Here is a 24,965-nt window from a genome sequence, read left to right as displayed (position 1 = left end):
TCAGTCTTCTTTTGTCAGCTGATGCAGTTACTCCATCACAGAAGACCACCAGACCAGTCAGGTACTATTTGCCCTTGGTGAAGCCATACTATCTGTCCTGGATCACCTTCTTGTCCTGCATGTGCCTTAACATAGCCCCCAGGAGGATTTGTTTCACGATCTTGCCAGGCACAGAGGTGAAGCTCACTGCTCTGTAGTTCCCCGGGTCTTCCTTTCTACCCTTTTTAAAAATGGGAGTGATGTTGCCTTCAGGGGGCAGTGGCGACCTGGTTCAGGAACGGCACGGCGGCCAACCCCAGGCCGCTCGGTCCATCAGCTCACAGACACCAATGTGGTGGATGGCAAATGGCGTTTATTGTCGAGTCACATGGGCTTATATACCCGAGGCCCATAGCGTCACTTCCGCTTGCTTACATCACAGGCCACACGCTACTGTCCATCAAGGGAGGGGCTCCACCTTTCCGTACAGCACGACATCTTCCGGCTGCCAGACCCTAACTACCCACAGAGTGATGTTTCCCTTTTTCCAATGTACTGGGTCTGGCTGAGGTGGAGTTAACATTCCCTGCAGGAGCCCATACAGGGCTGTGCTCTGCACTTGTAGCTAAAACAGCACTGGTAGCACACCAGTGTTGTGTCTACTGCTGAGCAGTGTTGGCACAACACCAGGACTCCCTCCAACCCCCCCAAAAGCTAGCAGGCTGGGGGTGGGTAAGAGGTGGGGAGGGAACATCACCAGGGCAGCTGACCTAAACTGACCAAGGGGTATTCCATACCACATGATGTCACACTCAGAAATAAAAAGTGGAAAAGAGGATGGAGAGGGGAGGGGCGGGCTCTCATTATGAAAATGTCTTTCCTCCCAAGGGGAAGCTATGCATCTATGCATCAATGCATCACTTGTTGATAGGCAGTACAGAGTAATTTATTTTCTCTCTCAGTGGTTCCATGTGGCATTTTATTTTATTTTATTTTTATTTTTTCAGCCTATGTACTTTATTCCCTTTCTCTTTGAGAAGGAGGAGCGAAAGAGTGGTTGTGGTAGAGCTTGGCTGCTCACCTGAGTAAAACCAACACATCAAGTCACTGGGGACTTCGCTTGACTGCCATGAGTTTTCAAATATGATGGAGAGTGGCTTGGCAACTACATCAGCCAATTCCCTCAGGATGTCAGGATGCATAATATCAGTAAAAATTTATTTTTGCACAGAAGGAAAGTGTTGGTACATCTTGCTGGCACGTGTCTATGAACTATGAAAAAAAAAATCAGGAAAATTTGTAGGTCTTCAAAAATTCTGAAAATGAAAACTTCTTACACAACTATCACAACACTTTTTTTTTTTTTCCCATTCACTTCGACTTTTGCCTAGCGTCTTTATATATGGCTTGATTCAGTTGCTCACACAGAGTAGCCACTGCTTCCAAGATATGCTGTTACTAAACAGCCATCTTTTTGGCATATGTTTCAACCTTTGCTCAACATCTTCAGTCAGGGCTTTATTCAGTTACCCATCCAGAGTGACAGTGCTCTTTTGGGCAGCTAAAGCCCCCCCAGTGGGGTTGGGGAACTTGACCTGGCATGTACAGGCACCTTTCTGCTGGAGCAGGAGGTGGTGCAGAAGCAGGGTATGCCAAGACATCTCAGTTGAGACAACTGATTTCTCTCCTTTGACTAGAAAGAGAAGTCTGAACAACTGAATGAAAGGTGTGGTCTGTTAGAGGAGATCACGCTCATCCCTGCTGGTATTGGAGTCACGTATTAAGTGCCGTGCAGAAAATGAAAAATGAGTAGGTCTAGGTGCTTCAGTCTTCCTGAACACTTTCCTGTAACCCATGTATGCTGGGATTAGTGCAGACTTGGCTATACAAAATCAGGCATCTGATTTGACGCGCTGGGTGGACGAGGGAAAGGCTGTGGATGTGGTCTACCTTGACTTCAGCAAGGCTTTTGACACCGTCTCCCACAGCATTCTCCTCAAGAAACTGGCTGCTCTTGGCTTGGACTGGCGCACGCTTCGTTGGGTTAGAAACTGGCTGGATAGCCGGGCCCAAAGAGTTGTGGTGAATGGAGCCAAGTCCAGTTGGAGGCCAGTCACTAGTGCCGTTCCCCAGGGCTCGGTGCTGGGGCCGGTCCTCTTTAACATCTTCATCAATGATCTGGATGACGGCATTGAGTGCACCCTCAGTAAGTTTGCAGATGACACCAAGCTAGGTGCGTGTGTCGATCTGCTCGAGGGTAGGAAGGCTCTGCAGGAGGATCTGGATAGGCTGCACCGATGGGCTGAGGTCAACTGTATGAAGTTCAACAAGGCCAAGTGCCGGGTCCTGCACCTGGGGCGCAATAACCCCAAGCAGAACTACAGGCTGGGAGAGGAATGGTTGGAGAGCTGCCAGGCAGAGAAGGACCTGGGAGTGATGGTGGACAGTCGGCTGAATATGAGCCAGCAGTGTGCTCAGGTGGCCAAGAAGGCCAACGGCATCCTGGCTTGTATCAGAAACACTGTGACCAGCAGGGCTAGGGAGGTGATCGTCCCCCTGTACTCGGCTCTGGTGAGGCCGCACCTCGAGTACTGTGTTCAGTTTTGGGCCCCTCGCTACAAGAAGGACATCGAGGTGCTGGAGCGGGTCCAAAGAAGGGCGACGAAGCTGGTGAGGGGCCTGGAGAGCAAGTCCTATGAGGAGCGGCTGAAGGAGCTGGGCTTGTTCAGCCTAGAGAAGAGGAGGCTCAGGGGTGACCTTATTGCTCTGTATAAGTACATTAAAGGAGGCTGTAGCGAGGTGGGGGTTGGCCTGTTCTCCCATGTGCCTGGTGACAGGACGAGGGGGAATGGGCTAAAGTTACGCCAGGGGAGTTTTAGGTTAGATGTTAGGAAGAATTTCTTTACTGAAAGGGTTGTGAGGCATTGGAACGGGCTGCCCAGGGAGGTGGTGGAGTCACCATCCCTGGAAGTCTTCAAAAGACGTTTAGATGTAGAGCTTAGGGATATGGTTTAGTGGGGTCTGTTAGTGTTAGGTCAGAGGTTGGACTCGATGATCTTGAGGTCTCTTCCAACCTAGAAAATTCTGTAAATTCTGTGAAATTCAGTTTCTCTCTTTCCTTCCCTGAATCAAGGTAGCTCATGCCTTCAGCATGTGACTTGCTGCATGCCAAGAGTGAATATCCACATAGAGTCCAGGGCAGGGGGTGTTTTAGGTGTCTTGGGATCTGTGCTTGAAATAAACAGATGTTTTCCAATTGTCAGATGTTTTCTAATTTGGAAAGTGGAATTCAGAGGAGGTAGTTTGACTTTCATCTTCTGCAGAGGAATGACTTGTATGCTTTTATTGAACTAGGCCTTTGTTTTTGATTGTTGTTGTCTGGGTTTTGGCTGGGATAGAGTTAATTTACTTTACAGAGGTTCCTGTGATGCAGTGTTTTGGGCTTGTGATGGAAATAGTGGTGATAACATGTCAATGTTTTGTTTGTTGTTGAGCAGTGCTTATACTTAGTAAACGCCTTGATTACTGTGTGCAGTTTTTGGCCCCACAGTAAAAGACTTAAAGTTGTTAGAGAGTGTCCAAAGAAAGGCAACAAAAATGGTAAAGGGTCTAGAGAGGAAGATGTATAAGGAGTAGCTGAAATCACTTGGATTGTTCAGCCTGGAGGAGACTGAGGGGAGACCTCATTGCGGTATACAGCTTCCTCATGAGGAGGAGTGGAGAGGCAGGCACAGATCTTTACTCTCTGGTGACCAGCAATAGGACCTGAGGGAATGGATTGACGCTGTGACAGGGATGGTTCAGGCTGGATATCAGGAAAAGGTTCTTCATCGAGAAGGTGGTCAGCACTGGAAAAGGCTTGCCAGGGAAGTGGTCATCGAGCCTTCCAAAGTTCAAGAAGTGTTTGGACAGTGCTCTTAGACACATGGTCTGATTTTTTGGGTGGTTCTTCGGGGACCCAGGAGCTGGACTCGATGATCCTTAGGGGTCCCTCACGACTTGGATATTCTATGATTCTATGTTAAAAGAAAATCATGCATGGAGACGGCACGTTTTAGGGAGTTTTGCACGTTGAAGAAGCCCTCTGGTGTCAAGTTCCTGAACTGCAGCTACTGAAAGCCCAAACAAGCCTCTGAAGAAGTAAAAGACAGGAGCAAACCTCCAAATTGCTGAGGCAGATGGAAGGCCACACTGAGAACCATGACTGAAGAGACCATAAGAAGAATGACCAGACAAGGCGTTGGGGGCACTGCATATCTCAGCACTGAAATGCACATCCTCCTTCTGCTGCTGCCTCAACATCACACCTCCACCTACTTCACTTCAGCATGAACTCCTGCTCTCCCCAGTATCTCAGCTCTTCTTCCTGCTTTTAACACACTCACTACTATGCAATCACTCTGCTCTCCCTGCACTCCCCTGAGGCTCACAAACCCTGCCCTCTTCCCCTGCAGTAAGAGGTCAGAACTTCAGGAAGTTCATGCATCCTCCAGGCTCATAGACATTTCCTGGGGTCCATCCAAGGGTGAGGTGTTAATGGAGGGGAAGAGAGGAAGGTCAGCTCATGGGGCATGGCTGAGCACAACCAGGCACAGCAGTGGGCATTCCTCTTCTCCTAAGTTGAAGCACACACACAAGATGGAAACACCTCTGTCATCCCTGACTTGTGCTGGAGGGGTCTTCCTTCCTGTCACATTCCCAGGAAAAACATTACCCTCCATCCACAGACACCAACTGCTTTCCATGTCTGAGCTCACACATGCTTGTAAGGACTTCCCAAGCCATCAGCTATGACCTTGTTTCTCACTGCTGTTCCTGGTCCTGTGGCTTTAGAGCAAGGAGTCTCTCCTGAGAAGTGGATCCATCCCCTGCCATTCACTGCAGAGGGAAATCAACAGAGTCTGTGCCACCTGAAGAGATGAAGGGCGACCTCTGCAAAAGCACCCTTCATCAGAGCCTGGTAGATACGTACTTAGAGATAGGGCTTCATGTCTCACATTGCAACCACTCATTTAATTGGCATTGCTCTGAGTGGATACCACAGAGGTAGTCTGCTTCATTGCAGGTGTTTAAATGTAGGTAGATTCATGCTTTTATTCTGTAGGTATTGAGACTTTTAGGGAAATCAGAAAGACACATGAAGGATGATTGAAGGATTCTTGACAGAAGCCTCACCAGGTTTACATCTCAAGAAATGGGATGCCTGAGGGCAAGAGAAGGAAGCTTTGGGCACTGTCGTGGGATTTGGGAAGCTGAAGCATGTTCCCCTCTCCCCAGTACCCTTCCCTCCTCAGTGAGCTGTGTGAGAAACTCTGCCAACAAGTTCTGGACTCACAGGTGTGTCAGGGAGCTTGTGTCACACGGTGCTGTCCTGCCAGCTCAGGGTTGGAGACTCCACTCAAGTCCAAACCATTTCAATTCCCTCTACCCCCAGCTTCCCTCAGACACTGGCTAGTGTGTGACTCGACTGTCCTGGCTCTCCAGGCAGCATGGGCAACACTTTGATGCTTGCACTGGATCTGTTCTCCTTGTTGGGAATGAGAATGCAGCAAGCTCAAGCCAGGAGGTTCAAAAAAAAAACAGCTTCCCATGTGGCCACTTAACAAATACATCCCATAGGTTGTGGGACTTTCTCTTTACTAACAGAGAAGTTGTGAATCCAGATAGCAGAGCTTTCCTTATTTTTCTCCCTCTCTTTTTACCTAGATTCTCAGCATTTATGTACTTCATCTGCTTTGACACTTTGAAATTGTCTTTCAAAAACTGTGCCAGTATGTTTCTTTTTTCTTTCTTTTTTCTTTATTTTTTAACCAAATGATTATTCAGAATCAAAGTGTGTTGTAAATCTTTGGTGAACCTTGCATTTCTCAAACCTTTAACTAACTCACTATTTCTATTGTAAAATTATATTGAAATCATTCTGTTACATTGGCTGATGATTAAATGTTATTTCAGTGCAGTTAAAAATCCTACAGTCTAACCTTGTTATTTACTCTAAATGCATAAAATATGTCTTAAATGTCTGTTGCATTCAAGTTGTGTAAAACTGAATTCCGTGACACCTGCCTAGGAGCTAGACACCCCATTGGGCACAAGCCTGTGGTGCTCCTTTTCCCGACTTTCTCCATCTCTGGAGGTTGAGCAGAGGATGTCACCTAAGCAGTTGCCTTCGGAAGGCCTTGTGGTCCTCTCCTGCTCAGTTAACCCTTCCAATGGGTTAGCGGCTGGCCCCAAGACATCAGGAAACAGCCTTTCCTGCCTCGGTCCTTTACAAAGCGAGCTTCCCCAGCAATGGTGATGGCCTCTGCTCTCACAGGAGGGGCAGCTTGTGACTGTTGCACATGGAAGGCTGCTCCGTTTCAGTGCAACTTTCCACTCCAGAGACCTCAGAGCATCAGACTTTCCTGAAGCCTCATGCTGTGGACCCAGCTGAGCCATAGGTGCTTGGAAAAGACATCATGAGAAAAAACAGGCCAGCCCCTTTGCAGACTGCACCCCGGCACCCAGTGTCCAAGATGGCATCAGGCTCATCTTCTTGGCAGCTTCCCACTGTCACCATTGCACCAACACCCTCTGGATCACTCCAGAACCTGTGGGGAATGCATACTCTTTCCTGGTGGTGGCTGTGGCTCTTCTCAGCTCACCAAGAGCTTGTGTCCATTCCCCAGAGGCTGAAGCAGGCTTTCAGTCCTGGTGGGATCCCTGCTGGGAGCTGCAGCTGTAGCAGAAAACCTCCTGCAGGCTGCTCCAGGCTCCAGTCCTCCTTCCTTGGCCCCCCCCGTCCCTTCCCTGGGATCCTCAAAAACTTGATGTCAGATGTCCTTGTGGCTGTCCCCAAGCCAGCCTTGTCCCCAGGGCCACATCTGGCAGGCTGGCAGGGGACACTTCAGCCGGCCCCCTTCACCCTGCCCCAGGCCATTGGGACTGGGCCTTGCTGGTTGGCAGCACTATGACACACAGGTGCCATGGCCCTGCTGCAGCCCCATCTACCTCTTCTGGGCTCAACGTGGTCCTGAGGAGGAGGAAGGCCCTGGGGGTTGCTGGCCATGGAGAGCAGCTCCATGAAAAGGCATGTTGATCTTTTGGTCTGGCACAAGTTGAATCTGAGTCAAGCATGTGCCCTGAGAGCTGAAGGGGCCACATGTACCCTGGCTACGTTAAGCACAGCAGAGCTAGCTGGTCAAGGAGAGGGCTTGTCCCACTGTCCTGTCTGCTGGTGTGACCCTTACCTTGAGTCATGTGTGCAGCTTGGGGCACCACTAGAGAAGAAGGACATCAAACTTGTCTTGTGGCATTTTTTTTTTTTTTGATTTGGTTGAAACAGAAGTGCTGAGGTAATAACAGGCCAGCTCCTGTTCTGAACACTGTCATCAGAGTTGTTCCAAAAAAAGAAAAAGGAACAGGTTCAGAGGAGGGCCACGAAGATGATCAGAGGGCTGGAGCACCTCTCCTATGAAGAAAGGTTGAGGGAACTGGGCTTGTTTACCTTGGAGAAGAGAAGGCTTTGGGGAGACCTCATTGTGGCCTTTCAGTACTTGAATGGAGCGTATAAACAGGAGGGGGAATGCCTGTTTATCTGTGTTGGTAGTGATAGGACAAAGGGGAATGGTTTTAAACTAAGACGGGAGATTTAGGTTAGATATTAGGAGAAAGTTTTTCACTCAGAGGGTGGTGAGGCACTGTAACAGGTTGCCCAGAGAGGTTGTGGATGTCCCATCCCTGAAGGCATTCAAGGTCAGGCTGGATGTGGCTTTGGGCAGCCTGCTCTAGTGGCTGGCAACCCTGCCCAGAGGAGGAGTGTTGAAACTACATGGTCCTTTTCAACCCAGGTCATTCTATGATTCTATGATTCTACGATTCTATGATTCTATATTAATGACATTGAGAGGGTCTGTTCTCTGCCCTTGTTCTCTGGACACCCTTGGAGATGCTGCATGGAGCAATGGTCACAGAGCAGCCCCTTGCAACCACTGTTCCCAGCATTGGGTTCTCGCCCCAGCTGAAACAAGTGGTTTCTTCTTCTGCAGAGAATGCAGACTACATCCAAAGACTCTGTTTGCCATGTTCACATGAGATTGCACATAGTATCAGTGTCGTGAAATGAGCCCAAGTGCCATAAGCTATTCCCTAGGGGTATCATCAAGTCCTGTGGGACAGAGTGTCTCAAGGTCACTTCACTTTGAGGGTAATATCCACTGAGAAACAGCCTGAATGAATCACAGAAACACAGAATTGTCTAGGTTGGAAGAGACCTCAAGATCATCGAGTCCAACCTCTGACCTTACACTAACAGTCCCCACTAAACCATATCACTATGTTCAACATCTAAATGTCTTTTAAAGACCTCCAGAGATGATGACTCCACCACTTCCCTGGGCAGCCTGTTCCAGTGTCTAGCAACCCTTTCGGTAAAGAAGTTCTTCCTAACATCCACCCTAAAACTCCCCTGGCACAACTTAAGCCCATCAGGCACACGGGAGAATAGACCAACCCCCACCTCACTACAGCCTCCTTTAATATACTTACAAAGAGCGGTAAAATCGCCCCTGAGCCTCCTTTTCTCCAGGCTGAACAAACCTAGCTCCCTCAGCCGCTCCTCGTAGGACTTGTTCTCCAGACCCCTCACAGGCTTTGTCACCCTTCTCTGGACTCTTTCGAGCACCTCGATGTCCTTCTTGTAGTGAGGGGCCCAAAACTGAACACAGTACTCGAGGTGCGGCCTCACCAGAGCCAAGTACAGGGGGACAATCACTTCCCTAGACCTTCTGGCCTCACTGCTTCTTATACAAGCCAGGATGCCGTTGGCCTTCTTGGCCACCTGAGCACACTGCCGGCTCATATGAAACAACGCTAGACGTGATTTCAGCTACTACATAGGCCTTGTGCAAAACATTTGACATTGTCCCACATGACATCTTTGTCTTCAAATTGGAGAGACAGGGGTTTGATGGATAGGCTGCTTGGTGGATAAGAAATTGAATGGATGGTCACACTCAAAGAGTTGTGGTCAGCGGCTCAATTTCCAAGTGGAGAGTACTGATAAATGGTGTTCCTCAGGGTATTGGGACTGGTATTATTTAACATCTTTGTTGGTTAAATGGACAATGGGATTGCGTGTATCCTCAGCAAGTCTGTTGACATCAAGCTGTGTGGTGCTGTTGACTCACTAGAGGGAAGTAATGTCATCTAGAGTGACCTTGACAGGCTTGAGTGGTAGGCCCATACAAACCTCATGAAGTTCAACAAGGCAAAGTGCAAGGTCCGGCATCTGGCTCAGGGCAATCCCAAATATTAGTACTGAGTGGGCAATGAGAGGATTGAGAGCAAACCTCTGGAGGAGAGGATTTGAGGGTACTGCTGGATGAAAAGCTTGACATGAGCCATCAGTGCGCACTTTTATATTCTAGAAAGCAAACCACATCCTGGGCTGCAGAGATGTGCATTCTCTCACTGTTAGGAACACATTCATACAGCCTAAACACGAGACAGAGCAGGTTCGTTCATCTGTAGCAGAGGGTGGAGTCCTCATATTTATGTGTAGATGCAAGAAACACAAGCAGTCAAAATGACACTAAGAAAATATTAATATTAATAATAGCAAAAACAAAGGAAACCCAAGGCTGGAATGGGATGGACTGGGGTTCATTTGTAGACAGGGCAAGGAACTTTATGAGTACTGAAAAACATTGATACCATCAGTTTTCTAAGTGCATCCTTGAGCTCCTTGTTCCTCATACTGTAGATGAGGGGGTTCACTATAGGAGGTACCACTGAGTACAGAACTTCCAGCAAAAGGTTCAGAAATGAGGAAGAGATTGAGGAGGGCATCACGTAGGCAAACATGATGGTGCCACTGAACAGGGAGACAACGGCAAGGTGAGGGAGGCACGTGGAAAAGGCTTTGTGCCGTCCCTGCTCCGAGGGAATCCTCAGCACAACCCTGAAGATCTGCACATAGGACAGAACAATGAAAGCAATACATGCTGTACCTGAACAAAAGCAAAAGATGATGAACTGGACTTCTCTGAGGTAGGCATCTGAGCAGGAGAGCTTGAGGATTTGGGGAATTTCACAGAAGAACTGGTCCAGGGCATTGCCTTGGCAGAGGGGGAGGGAAAAGGTATTGGCAGTGTGCAGAACAGTACTGAGAACACCAGCACCCCAGGCAACTGCTGCCATGGTTACACAAGTTCTGCTAGCCATTACTGTCCCGTAGTGCAGGGGTCTGCAGATGGCAACATAGCGGTCATAGGCCATGAAGGTGAGAAGATAAAACTCTGCTGTGATAAAGGCAACAAACATAAAGACCTGAGTAGCACAACCTGCATAGGAAATGGTCCTGGTGTCCCACAGGGAATTGGCCATGGCTTTGGGGACAGTGGTGGAGATGGAGCCCAGGTCGAGGAAGGCGAGGTTGAGGAGGAAGAAGTACATGGGAGTGTGGAGGTGGTGGCTGCAGGCTATCGTTGTAATGATGAGGCCGTTGCCCAGGAGGGCAGCCAGGTAGATGCCCAGGAAGAGCCCAAAGTGCAGGAGCTGCAGCTCGCGTGTGTCTGCGAATGGCAGGAGGAGGAACTCATTGGGGAAGCTCCTGTTGGACATTTGCTGCATCTGGACATGGTTGGCTATCCATGTAAGAGAAGACAGTGACAAGTTAGGCAGATTTCCCTGAAGAAAACACTCCTCTCACAGAACTCACTGTTCCCTGAGCTGAATGAGTGATGAGTCAGCTCATTCTCTAACCCTCCCGACTGGATAAGAGTGTGCCTGACAGTTTAAAATGGAGCTTGGGCACCTTGTTTCCATGAAGACACCCTCAGGGCAGGGTACCAGCCATCCGTGTCAGAACAGAAGCTGCACCCACCTGAAGAACACCAACCTGCACCCCAGACAAAGAGAGTAGGAAAGCCACACACAGGTGGAGAAATAAGAATACCACAATGCTCCAAACAGCTGACACAGAGAAAGGCAGATGGACATGCAGGGAAGCCTTCACCTTACCAAACTTGCATGCCACCTTTGGAAGTGACACTGCAGGGCAGGTACTCTTAGCCTCATCATTTTGTCACCTTGCAGGACACAGGCTCCTCTCCTCTTCTGGAGGTCCCGCTGAGGAGGATGTGGCTCATACCCTAAAGCCCCTGAGGCAGAGGCTGTGCTGGGTAGCAGAGGAGAGCAGGGGGTTGCTGCAGAGAAAGTGCCTGCACTGCAGGCCTGGCAGGGAGTGCCTGAATACCCCCTCCCTTGGTGTTTCAGGCATCAGCTCCCTCTCCCTCCCTCCCCAGGTCTCTGCTGCCTGGAGCTGTCCCTGCTGGCAGCTGCTTCCCTTCAGGTAGCCTCTGCCTTGGTCTTCCCTGTCAAGGACCTACCCCAGAGATGTCCTGGGAGTGCTGTGGAGCTGTGAGCAGCCTGACCCAGGCATCAGCCTTTGGGAAACAGCAGGACCCTGCCCTGTCTTGCTGGGGGGTTTCCTTCCACCCACAGCTTCTCCCCACAGCACCCTGGGCAGCTCCCTGCTCAGGCTGAGTGCTGAGCCTGGCAGGCAACAGAGGCCCTGCCCCAGCACACAGCCCCTGGGGCACAGCAGGGACCCTGCTTTTCACCACAGCCCTGGACACCCCTGCCTGCATCTTGGCTGCACAGTCTGCATCTGGCCCCATGGGAAGGAACCCTCAAGTCCTGTCCTTTTGACAGCTTTGGCAGGTAATCATTTGTCTAAGGAATACCAACATACTCCACACTAGAGAAGCCAGGACAGACACTGTGACATGTCCAATCATTCGTGGGATATGGCAGGTTTAGAAGACTCCTGGGGGACACTCATCTACTGTACCTTTCTGCCAGATACTTACTCTGTGAAGTGTTGTGAAGAGTTCTCCTGCAGTGAGCTCTCAGCATCCCCCCTACACACTGCCTTTAACACCTCCCTCTCTTCTCTCAGCTGTCCTTGTCCCCTACAGGCAGTGCAGAGGAGCTGGTCCTGGGCAAAGCTGTTTCTCTGCAGTGCTGCCCGCTTGCCAGGAGCTCCCCTTGGGCCCAGGAGCCCAGACGAGCTCATCAGCACAGGGAACTCTTGACAAGTCCCTGGGTCTCCGGAGGAATCAACTTTGAAACACACTGAAGTAAACATTTATGTTGGTTCCCTCCACTGGACAGGGAGCACTGTCTTTCTTCATTTCAGAAGAGGTATGATGTCCAAGAATCACTTTTCCATATCCTGTTTTTAGGCAGGGCACCCAGGCAAGGGCAGGGAGGGATCTCCCTTCCCTCTGCTGAGGGAAGGGTTTCTGCTGAGTCAGCCAAGGCATCTCTTTCACTGTTAGCAATCCAGAGGCTATAAGGGGGCTCAGGTCCCTCCCACGCCCCACACAAACCCTCAGGAGTTGGGAGTACAGAATCACAGAGTCACAGAATTTTAGAGGTTGGAAGGCACCTCAAGAAATCATCAGGTACAGCCCCACTGACAAAGCAGGTTCCCTAGAGCAGGTTGTCCAGGTAGGTGTGTAGACGGGCCTTGAGTATGTCCAAAGAAGGAGACTGAACAACCTCCCTGGGCATTCTGTTCCAGTGCTCTGTCACCCTCACCATGAAGAGCTCTTTCACTTCTTGGTGCGGAACTTCCTATGATCAATTTTTTGACCATTGCACCTTGTCCTAACCCCACAAACCACTGAGAAGAGGTTGTCCAAATCCCACTGTCTCCCACGATTAAGGTATTTGTAAATATTGATAAGATCCCCTCCCAGTCTTCTCCTCTCAAGGCTGAACAGACCCAGGTCTCAATCTTTACTCACAAGGAAGATGCTCCAGGCCCCATATTGTCTTTGCTGCCCTCCACTGGACTCTTTCCAGAAGATTCCCATCTTGTACTGGGGAGCCCAGAACTGTACTCCAGGTGAGGCCTGACCAGGGCAGAATAAAGGGGGAGGATCACCTCCCTTGACCTACTGGTCACACTCGTTTTAATGTATGCCAGGATCCCATTAGCCCACTTGGCCACGAGGGCACAGTGCTGGCTCATGGTCAACCTGTCGTCCACCAGGACCTTCAGGTCCTTCTCCTCAGAGCTGCTCTCCAGCATGTCCCCCCCCAGCCTGCACTGAAACATGTGTTTGTCCCTTCCCAGGTGCAAGACTCAACACTTGCTCTTGTTAAACCTCATTTGGTTTCTTCCTGCCCATCTCTCCAGCCTGTCCAGGTCTTCCTGAATGGCAGCACAGCCTTCTGGCATGTTGGCCACTCCTCTCAGCTTTGTATCATCAGCATACTTGCTGAGGGTGGCACTATTCCCTCATCATGATCATTGATGCGTTCCTCTTGCCTTGGTTCAGGTGGGCACAAACCTGGAAGCAGGATGTCAGCTGCTTATGTCATCTCCCAGCACATTGAATGGAGACAAAAGCCAGGAGGGAGCTATTCAGAAACAGACTCATGGTGACATTGGAGATGCCAGACTGACATTTGATTGACAATCAAGGTGCCAAATTTTTCTGGGTCATAAACAGGTATGATCTCAGGAAACTGCTAAGCAACTGTAGTCATTGCTTAATAACAAAGAAAAAAAAAAAGCTGGATATATCTAACCTCTCAAGACTTTATTTCTCCCAGATCCATTTAGATATGGGATGCCATGTGAAAGAAAGGTGAGGAATCGCTTCCAGGTGCTCTTCTCTCTCTCTGCACTAATGGTACGGGAGTAAGTTAAATTGCTCAACCTGAAGGATATGACTTTCAGACAGCTGAAATATAAACCTGCATGGTAGTACTTTGATTTTTCTAAGCACTTCCTCTTTGTACAACAAGGACTGTCCTGAAGCTTTTGAAGATGACAAGATTTTTCCACGTCTCATAAAAGTAAGGCATTTAGATAAGGACATTTGATAGCAAGAGGAAAGAGCAACTGTTTGGAAACAACTGCATTTCAGTGTAGAATGAGGTCAGATGTGACTGTGTGACAGATCTGTTTCCAATGACCTCGTGGGACCATAATTAATTTTGCCCTTAATTTAGAGTACTAAAGAAGGCAAGCTACACTTGGGCCCCATTTTCCCTCTTTCCTAAAGATACAACGGAAGGTGATAAGGAAGAAACCAGGGCATTACAAAAGCAATACTTGACATTTGCCTGTTTGAAATCAGCTTTGGATTCCCCAGCTGTCGCTAGTCCAAAAAGGGAAGTACTGAAGAGGAGACAGTATAACTTTCAACGTACATATTTGAATCAATGGTTTATCTATGTAATAGAAATTATTTGTGCAGGAAATGAGATTTCCTTTTGAAACACTGGTATGGTGGATGCTTTCAGTTCTTCTGAGTGAATGTGGACTTTCTCAGGAATGGGGTGCAATCACTAACAACCCCTTGTTAGCCCTGTGCTCTTGAGAAAGAATCGTTTGTGGCCGATGGACAAAGTTGGAAAGAAGACAAGAGATTCTCTGAGGACCTTTCCTGATATGTGACATAGAAAAGTCATGGTGTGAGGAAGGTCCAAAGGAATCTCTCTCTCTCTCTCTCTGTTTTATAGGAAGCTTGCAAGCAAGGAAAGAGAGAAGGAAGGACATAGCCATCTGTCCAGACCATGAAATTATTCTACTTGTTTTTGTTGTGTTCATGCTTCAGCGGGATGAATGGGAACTGTGCATGGGAGCAGGCAATGGAACTGTCATTTCTGAATTCATTCTTGTGGGCTTTTCGGGGCTCGACCAAAGGCTACAGCTATTTCTCTTCTTGGTCCTTCTACTCATGTACCTGACTACAGTGATGGGGAATGCAGCCATCATTTTCCTGGTGTGTGTAGATAACCGCCTGCAAACCCCCATGTACTTTTTCATTGGCAATCTGGCATTCCTGGAAACCTGGTTTACGTCCTCCACAAGCACCAAACTATTGGTGATTCTGAGCTCTGGCAGGAGAACAATCTCAGTAGGTGGCTGCTTTGCCCATCCTTTTTTTCTATTTTGCCCTGGGTGCTGCAGAGTTTGTTCTCCTTGTTGTCATGTCCTTTGACCATTACGTTGCCATCTGCCAGCCTCTGTGCTATGCTGCCGTCATGAAGCACTGGATCTGCATCCACCTGGTTGCTGCTGTTTGGGTCATGGGCTTCACGCTCCCAAGTTACCACCTGGTGCTGCTCTCAAAGCTCACGTTCTCACTTTCTGTGGTTCAGAAAGATACAGGTATTTTATTTTTATTTTTTTAATTATTTTATTTTATTTTATTTTATTTTATTTTATTTTATTTTATTTTATTTTATTTTATTTTATTTTATTTTATTTTATTTTATTTTATTTTATTTTATTTTATTTTATTTTATTTTTATTTTTTTTGTGACAACTCTCCCTTATTCTGACTGTCCTGCCCTGATGCCAGCCTTTGGAAAATAGACCTGGTTTTCTTATTGTTTATCATGCTGTCTTCCTTGTCTTTAACTCTGGCATCTTACATGTGTGTCTTCTGTATTCTACAAATACCAGCAGCCTCTGAGAGGAAAAAGCTTTTTCTACATGTTCTTCCCATCTCACCACCTTGTCCACTGCCTATGGAAGCTGCATTGCTCTCTACATACCCTCCTCAGAACATGTTTCTTTGGAGACCAACAGAATTATAGCTTCACTGAACACTGTCCTGTACTCATTCTTAAACCCATTCATCTACAGTCTTAGAAAAAAGGCTGTGATGCTGTCCCTGAAGGAAGCCATGGCCTGTGCAACAGCATAGTTAATCATGATGCATTTCTCAAGAGCAATTTGAGTTCTCTGCTGTTGTATTTTATGTAATACCACCTCCATATTATATGACCTCCACATGCAGATGCCTCCAGAGATTTATGTTCTTGATGGATTGGGTTAGGCTGTGTAATAAGAAGTACATCTGAACACAAAATGAAGGCCCAGGCAAGTGATGGCAGGACAAGTGACTCAGTTCATGCCCTGCTTTGGTTGCTCCCAGGCCCATCACAGGGGAGCCCCCAGCTCATCAATGGCCCATCTCCACTAGCCCAGAAGAGCATAAAGCACAATTGCAGGTGGGAACCCAAATCACAGGCTCCTGCAGAAGCAAGATCTTGTTCTTGCTCCTTCCAGGACTGCTTTGCCCTGGACCATCACCCCAGCGTCCAGGCAGGAAACCCATCAAGATGAGTCAATGTGAGCAGCTCTCTGCATCATCATTTGGACTGAGGGGATTGCTGCCAAGGGCTGTAGGACACATGGTAGTTGTACATGGTGGTGAGTGCAGCAACTACACTAGAACCAGGGGGTCAGAGGGCCCATGTGTCATTGGTGTCAGCAACAGGAGAGAGACAGGAGTGTGTGAACTTAGTAGACTTAAGTGTGTGTGTGTGTGTGTGTGTGTGTGTGTATGTGTGTGTAAGAGTGCAGTGGTCTGTGCCAGCAGCTGGACTGGTGCTGCAGCCATGGTGGCTCATGTTTATGTGCCCTCAGGTGAGGAGAATGGGAGCCAGGGACTTGTCCTGGGCAGGCTGAGTGTATGAGCCCAGCTGCTGGAGGGATCCACCTGGCACACACACACAAAACCACTCCAAAAGTATAATAAGCTGGATCTCCTGTACAGGTCCTTTGACCTTTTTGTTTTGTTTTATTTTATTTTACTTTTTATTTTATTTTATTTTATTTTATTTTATTTTATTTTATTATTTTATTTTATTTTATTTTATTTTATTTTATTTTATTTTATTTTATTTTATTTTATTTTATTATTTTATTTTTTTTTTTAATAGCAAAACTGTTTTCAGAAGGGTTTGGATCATTTTTTTAAAATACTTCTGCTTTGACACCCCACAGAATAATGTCACCAGCGTATTGCAGGTGTTCAGGAGCTTCCCCCTTTTCAGTGCAGTCAGGATCAGTCTGTGACAAATGTTATGACTTTGTTTCCACACCTGGGCAGCTTGAATACTGACCAGCTGTCTTGGAAAGCCCTTCTGTCCAGGGCACTAACCTATGGAATTCTTCCAAGTAGATCCCTGAAGAGGCCAAAGTTTGCTCTCCTGATGTCCAGGGTCACAAACCCAGTTTTTGCCCTGCTTCTTCCTCACAAGATCCTGAGCTCTACCACATTATGGTCACTGCAGCCAGGGCTGCCCCCGACCCTCACATCTTCAACTAGTTCTTCCTCATTTGTTACTACAAGGTCCAGTAGCACACATCTTCTTGTTGGCTTCTCCACCACCTGTGTCATAAAGTTGTCATTAATGCACTGCAGGAACCTCCTGGACTGTTCGTGCCTAGCTGTGTGGTCTTCCCAGCAGATATCAGGGTGGTTGAAATCCCCCATGAGAACCAGGGCTTGTGACTCAGAGGCCACTTTCAGCTGTCTGAAGAAGGCTTCATTTACCTCCTCTTTCTGAATAGGTGGCCTATAACAAACACCCACACCACTGTCAGCCATGGTAGCCTACCCTTTAATCTTTACCCATAAGCTCTCAACTCACTCTTCATCCACCCCTGGGCAGAGCTCCATGCATTCCTGTTGCTCTCTCACATAAAGAGCTACTCTACCACTTCCTGGCTGGTCTTTTCTAAGAAGCACGTAGCCTTCCATGACAGCATTGCAGTCATGCGAGCTATCCCACCATGTCTCTGTGACTGCAATGAAATCATAGCCTTGCGACCACATGCAGATCTCCAGTTCTTCCTGTTTGCTTCCCATAGTATGCTCATTAGTATAAAAGCATTTCAGGGAGCTGAAATGTTTCTCTCTCATGTTGTGTGTGTATGTATGGAAACACTTGAGATATCTTTCATTCAGCTCAGCCCCTTGTGGGGCAGACTGAAGGGCCTCCACAGCATACAGTTTCTCAAAATTGGCATGCAGTCCTATATCTTATCTCTGGTATGCCTGTTTCTGTCCTTTTCTCCCTTCAAATCTAGCAGAAAATGCAAGCCCTGCTGACAGCTCTTGCCAGAGAGCTCGTGTCCCTAACAGGCAGTCCTGGGCTCTTCCTCAGGCAGTGGGATGTGGGGTATGCAGCGCCAAGTGAAAGACAGTGGTGTTACATCTCCTGGCCTTCCTCAGAAAGTGTAAAGAGGGTATAAAACCCCAGTGCTAAAAGGACAACATGTCTACTGATAGGGCTTGGTGGCAGAGAGACCTGCCATAGCCAAAGGGACAAGCCCTTGGTTATCTTGGCGAAATCTAGCCTTGCCAGTGCCCTTGTCCATCTCCAACACCAGCTGTCCTATGCTGTTCACAGACTGTTTCCCTGCAGCCTGCAAAGAGCCATCTTGTTTACCCACCCTACTCTCACCTTGTCATTTCCATACCTTCACTGATACCTGTACCCTTTCCAGCTCTGCCCTGAAACACAAGCTTATGGACTGATAATAGATTCTTTCCAGATGACATCTGACACTACAGCACTACACTATGGTTTAGTGAAGGACTGGTTAGTGTTAGGTCAGAGGTCTCTTCCAATGTAGATGATTCTGTGATTCTGTGATACACTTTCAGTGACATCCTACCACTTATGCCCTGTTTCCAGCACCCAAGCCCCAATTTGAAGCAGGTTTTCGCTTGCATTTTCTTTTCCATGTCAAAGAAAAGTTCCATCATCTCTGAAACCGCCTCTGACAAAAGCATCCACACACATTAGCCTTCCTGTGGTCTGTCAGTTGACCAGGCAGAAAGAATCTCACCACTATCTTACAAGCCATGTGGCCTTCCTGCTGGCCTTTCAGCTCTTCAGATAGACAAAACCAAGTCACATTCCTGCTGTTCTACAGTCATGTACTCAGGCACAACATCATTTCTTTGAAGTGGACTGGCCTAGAAGGGAATTATTTTCTTAACTGTGTGGTTGAGAATGGAACAATAAACCCTAGTAAAGGTAATGTTACCAAACCTCTCACCCCATAGAGCTACGAAATTCCATGTCCATAGGAAGAGCCCCAGTATGGAAAATGGGAATATATAGGTGAAGTAAAATGGTATATAGAAATGACTGGGCAAGAGGGAGAATCCAATGGCAACTACTGGACCAATAATATTATGAAGACTTGGATTCTCTCTCCACGTGGTTCACCTCGCTTTTGCAAGGCACAGTTATAATCTAATAATATAATAATTACAAACAGTGTAATTATTGTAGTTTGTTGCTTTTTAGGATGCCGTAAAAGTACAATTGTCAGTCTAATAATGCAAATATGGGTGAGTCTGCCTGACTAACAAATATCAAGGTTATGAAATGTTGCAAAGAAATTCAGCAAGGAAGAAGGTACGTGTACAATTATTAATAGTAGTTAATGTTCTTATATACATCAGGATTAATGAATTAAAGAAAATTGACACATAATGATTAACCAAATTATAGCATTGCATTTAGTAATCCAGTATGGTATCTCTTGGGGTTTCAAAGAAATGTGGAAAAAGTTAACTTCCCAGCTCCCAAACTTTGCTTGGCTAAGACAACTGTTTACAGCATTTATAACACTGGGACTGTTGATATTGCTTACTTGTTCATTGTTACAATGTAGTTTGTGGTGTAGTTTAGTGGATAACCCTGAACAAGGAAGAATGGAAAAGAAATAGGATTAGACATTAAGTAGAAACTGGCAGATATTTTACTAAATCTCTTGATAGAAATGGTATAATTTAAATGAGGATAGAGAACTTATAGAAAAGTTCTGATCTAGGTGCAAAAGAATTTGCACAGGGTATAGAAAAGGGGGGACTGAAACAAAAAGTATAATCCAAGAAATATGTAACATAGTAAACTGAAGGGTTTGCTGAAATTGCTGAATTGTTGTATCAGACCTTGCAGGGTAAGTCTTGGCTGTAGCCACAAAATTGAGGCTGAAGAAGGAACACAGTTCCCAAAGATGAGCTTAAACAATTAAATTAGCTGAGTTTGTAAAAAAGCAAAACTGCAGAAATGGTAAACAATGACAGAGAATGCACGAAAATGAAAAGGAGAAAAATCCAAGGTGAAGAATACTACAAGCCTTCATCAGAAAGACCCAAAAGTGCGACCACCAGAGGGTACTGTGCATGTGGGACAGTAGGAGGGACAGTATGATAATTATTTCTGAGAAACCATTAACATAAATCCTGACCTTTCTTGAAAATTGCATCAATATATATATCACCATACCACAAATATGCACTCATTGTCTTGCTTAGATGTACATGTTTGGTGGAATTATCCGCCACATACCTAGTACTGTTAATAAAGAATACCTGCTTTCTAATTCTCCAAAACAATTATTTTCACCCTTTCCCTTTGAGGTAGGGGAGTGAGACAGTGGTTGTGGCAGGGCTCAGCTGCCCACTTGAGTAAAATCATCACAGGGCACTGTGACAACCCTTCCAGAAAGGCACGGTACTGCTGCTACCGAGAGGCTGCTGCCTGGGCCAGGCTGCTCACAGCTCCACAGCTCCCCCAGGGCATCTCTGGATGAGATTCTTGAAAGGGAAGACCAAGGCAGTGGTTACATGAAGGGAAGGCACTCTCTATAGTCTTCACGTTCTCTTTCCTATCATGAAGGGCAGTTAGGGGGATGACAATGGAGTTGTCAGACTTGTAGAAGGGACTCACAGGCATTACACTGAAAGGTATCTGTAAGTCTGTGAGGAACCTCTTAATTTCCCTTCACAGCCCTCAGCCTAGAGACAGCACCAACACCACCTTCATTGTTTCTTGTGGGATTGTTGGGCATCCTGCTCAGAACCTGCAAACAGGGAGATGCCTCTGGCCACTGGGCTACTGAGATGCATTCCCAGTGCTCTTCACCAGATACTGTAAGGCAGTACTGACTCCTGCTGAGCTACAGAGGTTCTGCCTAGTTCCTGCATGTTGTTCTGACGCAAAACTGATAGCTCGAGGCAGGAGCATGTCTTATAGGAAGAGCTGTGATTCTTGTTGAGGAGGATTCAGTGAAACATGGTAGAGGTTTTGTTCAGAGAATTATCTCTAGCTTGTCTTTGTCTTTTCCTCCATGGACAGGTAAACACGCCCTGAGGCAGCAAATGTCTAACAGCAGCTTTCCCACAGAGTTCCTCCTGCTGCCATTTGCAGACACACGTGAGCTGCAGCTCCTGCACTTTGGGCTCTTCCTGGGCATCTACCTGGCTGCCCTCCTGGGCAACGGCCTCATCCTCACTGCTGTAGCCTGTGACCACTGTCTCCACACCCCCATGTACTTCTTCCTCCTCAACCTTGCCCTCCTTGACCTGGGCACTATTACCACCACTGTTCCCAAAGCCATGGCCAATTCCCTCTGGAACACCACGGCGATTTCCTACAAAGGTTGTGTTACCCAGTTTTTTTCTTTGCTGTCTTTGTCACAGCAGAGTTTTCTATTCTCACCATCATAGCTTATGACAGGTACATTGCCATCTGCAAACCCCTACACTAGGGGACAATAATGGCCAACAGAATTTGTTTCAACATGGTAGCAGCTGCCTGGGGCAGTGGCTTTCTCAGTGCCATGCTGCACACTGCCAATACCTTTTCCCTCCCCCCCTGCCAAGGCAATGCGCTGGACCAGTTCTTCTGTGAAGTTCCCCAGATCCTCAAGCTCTCCTGCTCAGATGCCTACCTGAGAGAAGTTGGGTTTATTGTGGTTACAGCATATTTACTTCTTGCATGTTTTGTTTTCCTTGTGCTGTCCTATGTGCAGATCTTCAGGGCCATGCTGAGGATCCCCTCCCATCAAGGGCAGCACAAAGTCTTTTCCACGTGCCTCCCTCACCTGGCTGTGGTATCCCTGTTCAGCAGCACTTCCTTTTTTGCCTATCTGAAGCCCCCTTTAATGTCCGTTTCATCCCTGAATCATTTGCTGGCAATGCTGTACTCAGTGGTGCCTCCAGCAGTGAACCCTTTCATCTACAGCATGAGGAACCAGGAACTGAAAGGTGCAGTGTGGAACCTCATGACTGAATGCATTTCAGAAGCAATAAACTGCCTCTCTTCTCCTGCATATCACTCATAATGTAACCATAATAGACCCAGATATTGATTTGTGTGGTTGTTAGTTTGTAAATATTTTTAGTGTTTCTTTGCGCTACTTGTGAAATTATTGTCCAAAAAGAAATACCATATTTTATCCTCCTCTATTTCAGTATCAACATCTTGCATGTGACTTGGTGTAAACAAGGACCCAGGCTCTCTCTGTATTTAAATAAAAAAGGACCCTGAAGGGACATTGTTGCCTGAGATCCTTCCTCGGAGACATGTGGTGGAGCTGCAGGAGCACTTGGCTGTGTGCAGAGGTGGAGAGGAGAAGAGTCCTGGCACAGCAGCACTGCCAGTGAGCCCCAGGGCTTGATCTTGCCAAAGCTGCTCTCCCTTTAACCTCCCACACTCTCCTTCAGAGCCCTTGTGTTGCTGTGAGGAGTGGATAGGCTGGATAGAGTGAATCACCACAGAATGTCCAACAACATTGGAAATGTCCCAAAGATCCTTGTGCATCATTTCCACTTAGGGCTATTCCATGAGTCTCTGACTCTGAAGAAGGCCAGCTATCTGTGTGCACCCTCCATGGCCAAAGAATCACTTGTGTGGGAGGCAGTCAGTGGCAGTGCCCCTCCCGAGCTGGGTCTGCCTTCCCAGCCTGACCAGCACGGCCCTGCAGTGCCCCCATGGCCCCATGCACCACAGCCCCTTCTCTCTGCAGACGGGGCTCTTGCTCCCTATGAGCAAGAAGGGGGCAGGAGACCTGCATGGATGAGCAGGGAGCCAAGGCCCATTTGGAATTATATCTGACAAGGAAAGTCAAGGTCAACAAGAAGGGCTTCTTCAAATACATTAGTAGAAAAGGGAAGACTGGAGAAAATGTTGGCTCACTGCTGAATAGGGCAGTTGTCCTGGTGACAAAGGATATGGAGAAGGCAGAGTTGCTGAGTGCCTTTTTTGCTTCAGTATTTACTGTTAAATAAGTCCTCAAGAATCTCAGACCCTGGAGACAACAGAGGAAGTCCAGAGAAAGGAGTACTTTCCCTTGGTCAAAGAGGATTGGGTTAGAGATTAACTAAGCAAACTTGACATCCTGTCATGAGTTTACATGGCAAGGTTTTAGTAGCAGGGGGCCATAGGGGTGGCTTCTGTGAGAAGAATCGAGAAGCTGCCCCATGTTAGGTAAGGGCCCTGCTATAGACTGACCACAACCTCCATTTTCTGTCCTAATAAACTGTCTTTATCTTAACCCACAGGATTCATTTCTTCTGATTCTCTCCCCCATCCCAAAGAAGGAGAGGGGAGGGTGAGCAAATGGCTGTGTGGTGTTTAGATGCCAGATGCCAACACCACCAATGCACACAACATGGGCAACAAACAGGAGGAGACAGAAGCCATTGTGTGGCAGGCAAACCATGACTATCATTGAAATGTGGTGTGACCACTCCCATGACTGGAGTGCTGCAACGGATGGCTACAAGCTCTTCAGAAGGAACAGACAACTAAGGAGGGAGGTAGCATAGCTCTTAGAGAGTGTTTCAGTGCTGTGGAACTCAGGGTTGGGAATGACAAGGTAGAATGGGAAAATCCCAACACAGGACAAAAAACTCAGCTTACTTGGACTGTGTTACCACAGGGATTCAAGAACAATCCAACCATATTCAGGAACCAGCTAGCCCATGATTTTGAAGCTTGGAAAACGTCTTCAGGAAAAGGTACACTGTTGCAATACATAGACAACTAGATAGCTATTGAAGAAGAAAAAAATGTGTAGAATGGACAACTAGTTTATCAAATTTTCTTGGATTAATTGGATATCAAGTTTCTCAACAGAAAGCCCAGCTGATACAGCAATGAGTCACCTATCTAGGCTACGAATTATCTGGTGGACAGTGAGAACTTGGACCTGAGCAGAAGGAGGCAATTTGCTGAACTCCATTACCCACAATGGTAAAAGAACTTGGGGGAATGACAGGTTGCTGTCAATTTTGGATTTATAACTATGATAGCTAAACCATAAGTAAGCCATTATACGAGTAGATAAAAGAAAGTTCTGTCCAGCTAGTTTGGGTCCCTGAAACCTGTAAGGCCTTTGAGGACCTGTCATGGTTCCGCTCGAGTGGGCAGCCGAGCTCCACCACAGCCGCTCTCTCACTCCCCCTCCTCAAAGAGGAATGGGAAGAAAATATGTGAAAAGGGCTCAAGGATTGAGATAAGGATGAGAAAATCACGCAATAATTATTGTAACGGGCAAAACAGACTCAGCATAAGAAGACAGATAGTAAGATTTATTGCTCATTACTAACAAGCTAGAGAAGTGAGAAACAAAGGAAAGAAACCAAAAGCACCTCCACCCCCATCCACCCTCTTCCACCTCCTCCCCCCAAGCAGCGCAGGGGAACGGGGAAATGGGGGTTATGGTCAGTCTACAGCACTTCTTCTCTGCCGCTCCTTCTCGGTCACTCTCGTCCCCTGTGCTGTGGGGTCCCACCCATGGGATACAGTCCTTGATGAACTGATCCGGCGTGGGCTTTCTACAGGCAGCAGCTCTTCCAGAACTGCTCCAGATATGGGTCCGTACCACGGGGTCTATCCCTCAGGAGAAAACTGCTCCAACCTGGCCCCCCCACAGGCAGCAGCTCCTGCCATGTCACCTACTCCTGCGTGGTCTCCTCTCCATGGGCTACAGGTCCGGCCCGGAATCTGCTCCGGCAGGGGTCTTCCACAGGTGGCAGCCTCCATCGGTGTAGGGCCACCTGCTCCACCGTGGTCTCCTCCACGGGCTGCAGCGTGGAACCCTGCTCCACCGTGGCACTCCATGGGCTGCAGGGGGACATCCTGCTTCACCATGGTCCTCACCACAGGCCGCAGGGGACTTCTGCTCCGGCGCCTGGAGCACCTCTCCCCCTCCTTCTACACTGACCATGGCACCTGCAAGGCTGTTCCTCACTCCCTTCACTCTCCCAGCTGCTGTGTGGCGCAGCGTTTTTTTCCCTGTCTTAAATATGCTCTCACAGAGGCGCAAAACAACATCGCTTATTGGCTCAGATCTGGAAAACAATGGGGCCCTTCCC

General features: G+C 47.6%; 1 pseudogene; it reads left to right on the top strand.

Moving 5' to 3' along the window:
* The first annotated feature begins 13,316 nt into the window (after positions 1–13,316).
* Positions 13,317–24,965, top strand: part of LOC113841867 (olfactory receptor 6E1-like) — a 59,833-nt pseudogene continuing 48,184 nt past the window's right edge.

The sequence above is a fragment of the Anas platyrhynchos genome, chromosome 32, assembly GCF_047663525.1.
Source record: "Anas platyrhynchos isolate ZD024472 breed Pekin duck chromosome 32, IASCAAS_PekinDuck_T2T, whole genome shotgun sequence".
Classification (NCBI taxonomy): domain Eukaryota; kingdom Metazoa; phylum Chordata; class Aves; order Anseriformes; family Anatidae; genus Anas; species Anas platyrhynchos.
Note: the sequence above shows the minus strand (reverse complement) of the source record. Positions and strands in the feature narration are given on the sequence as shown.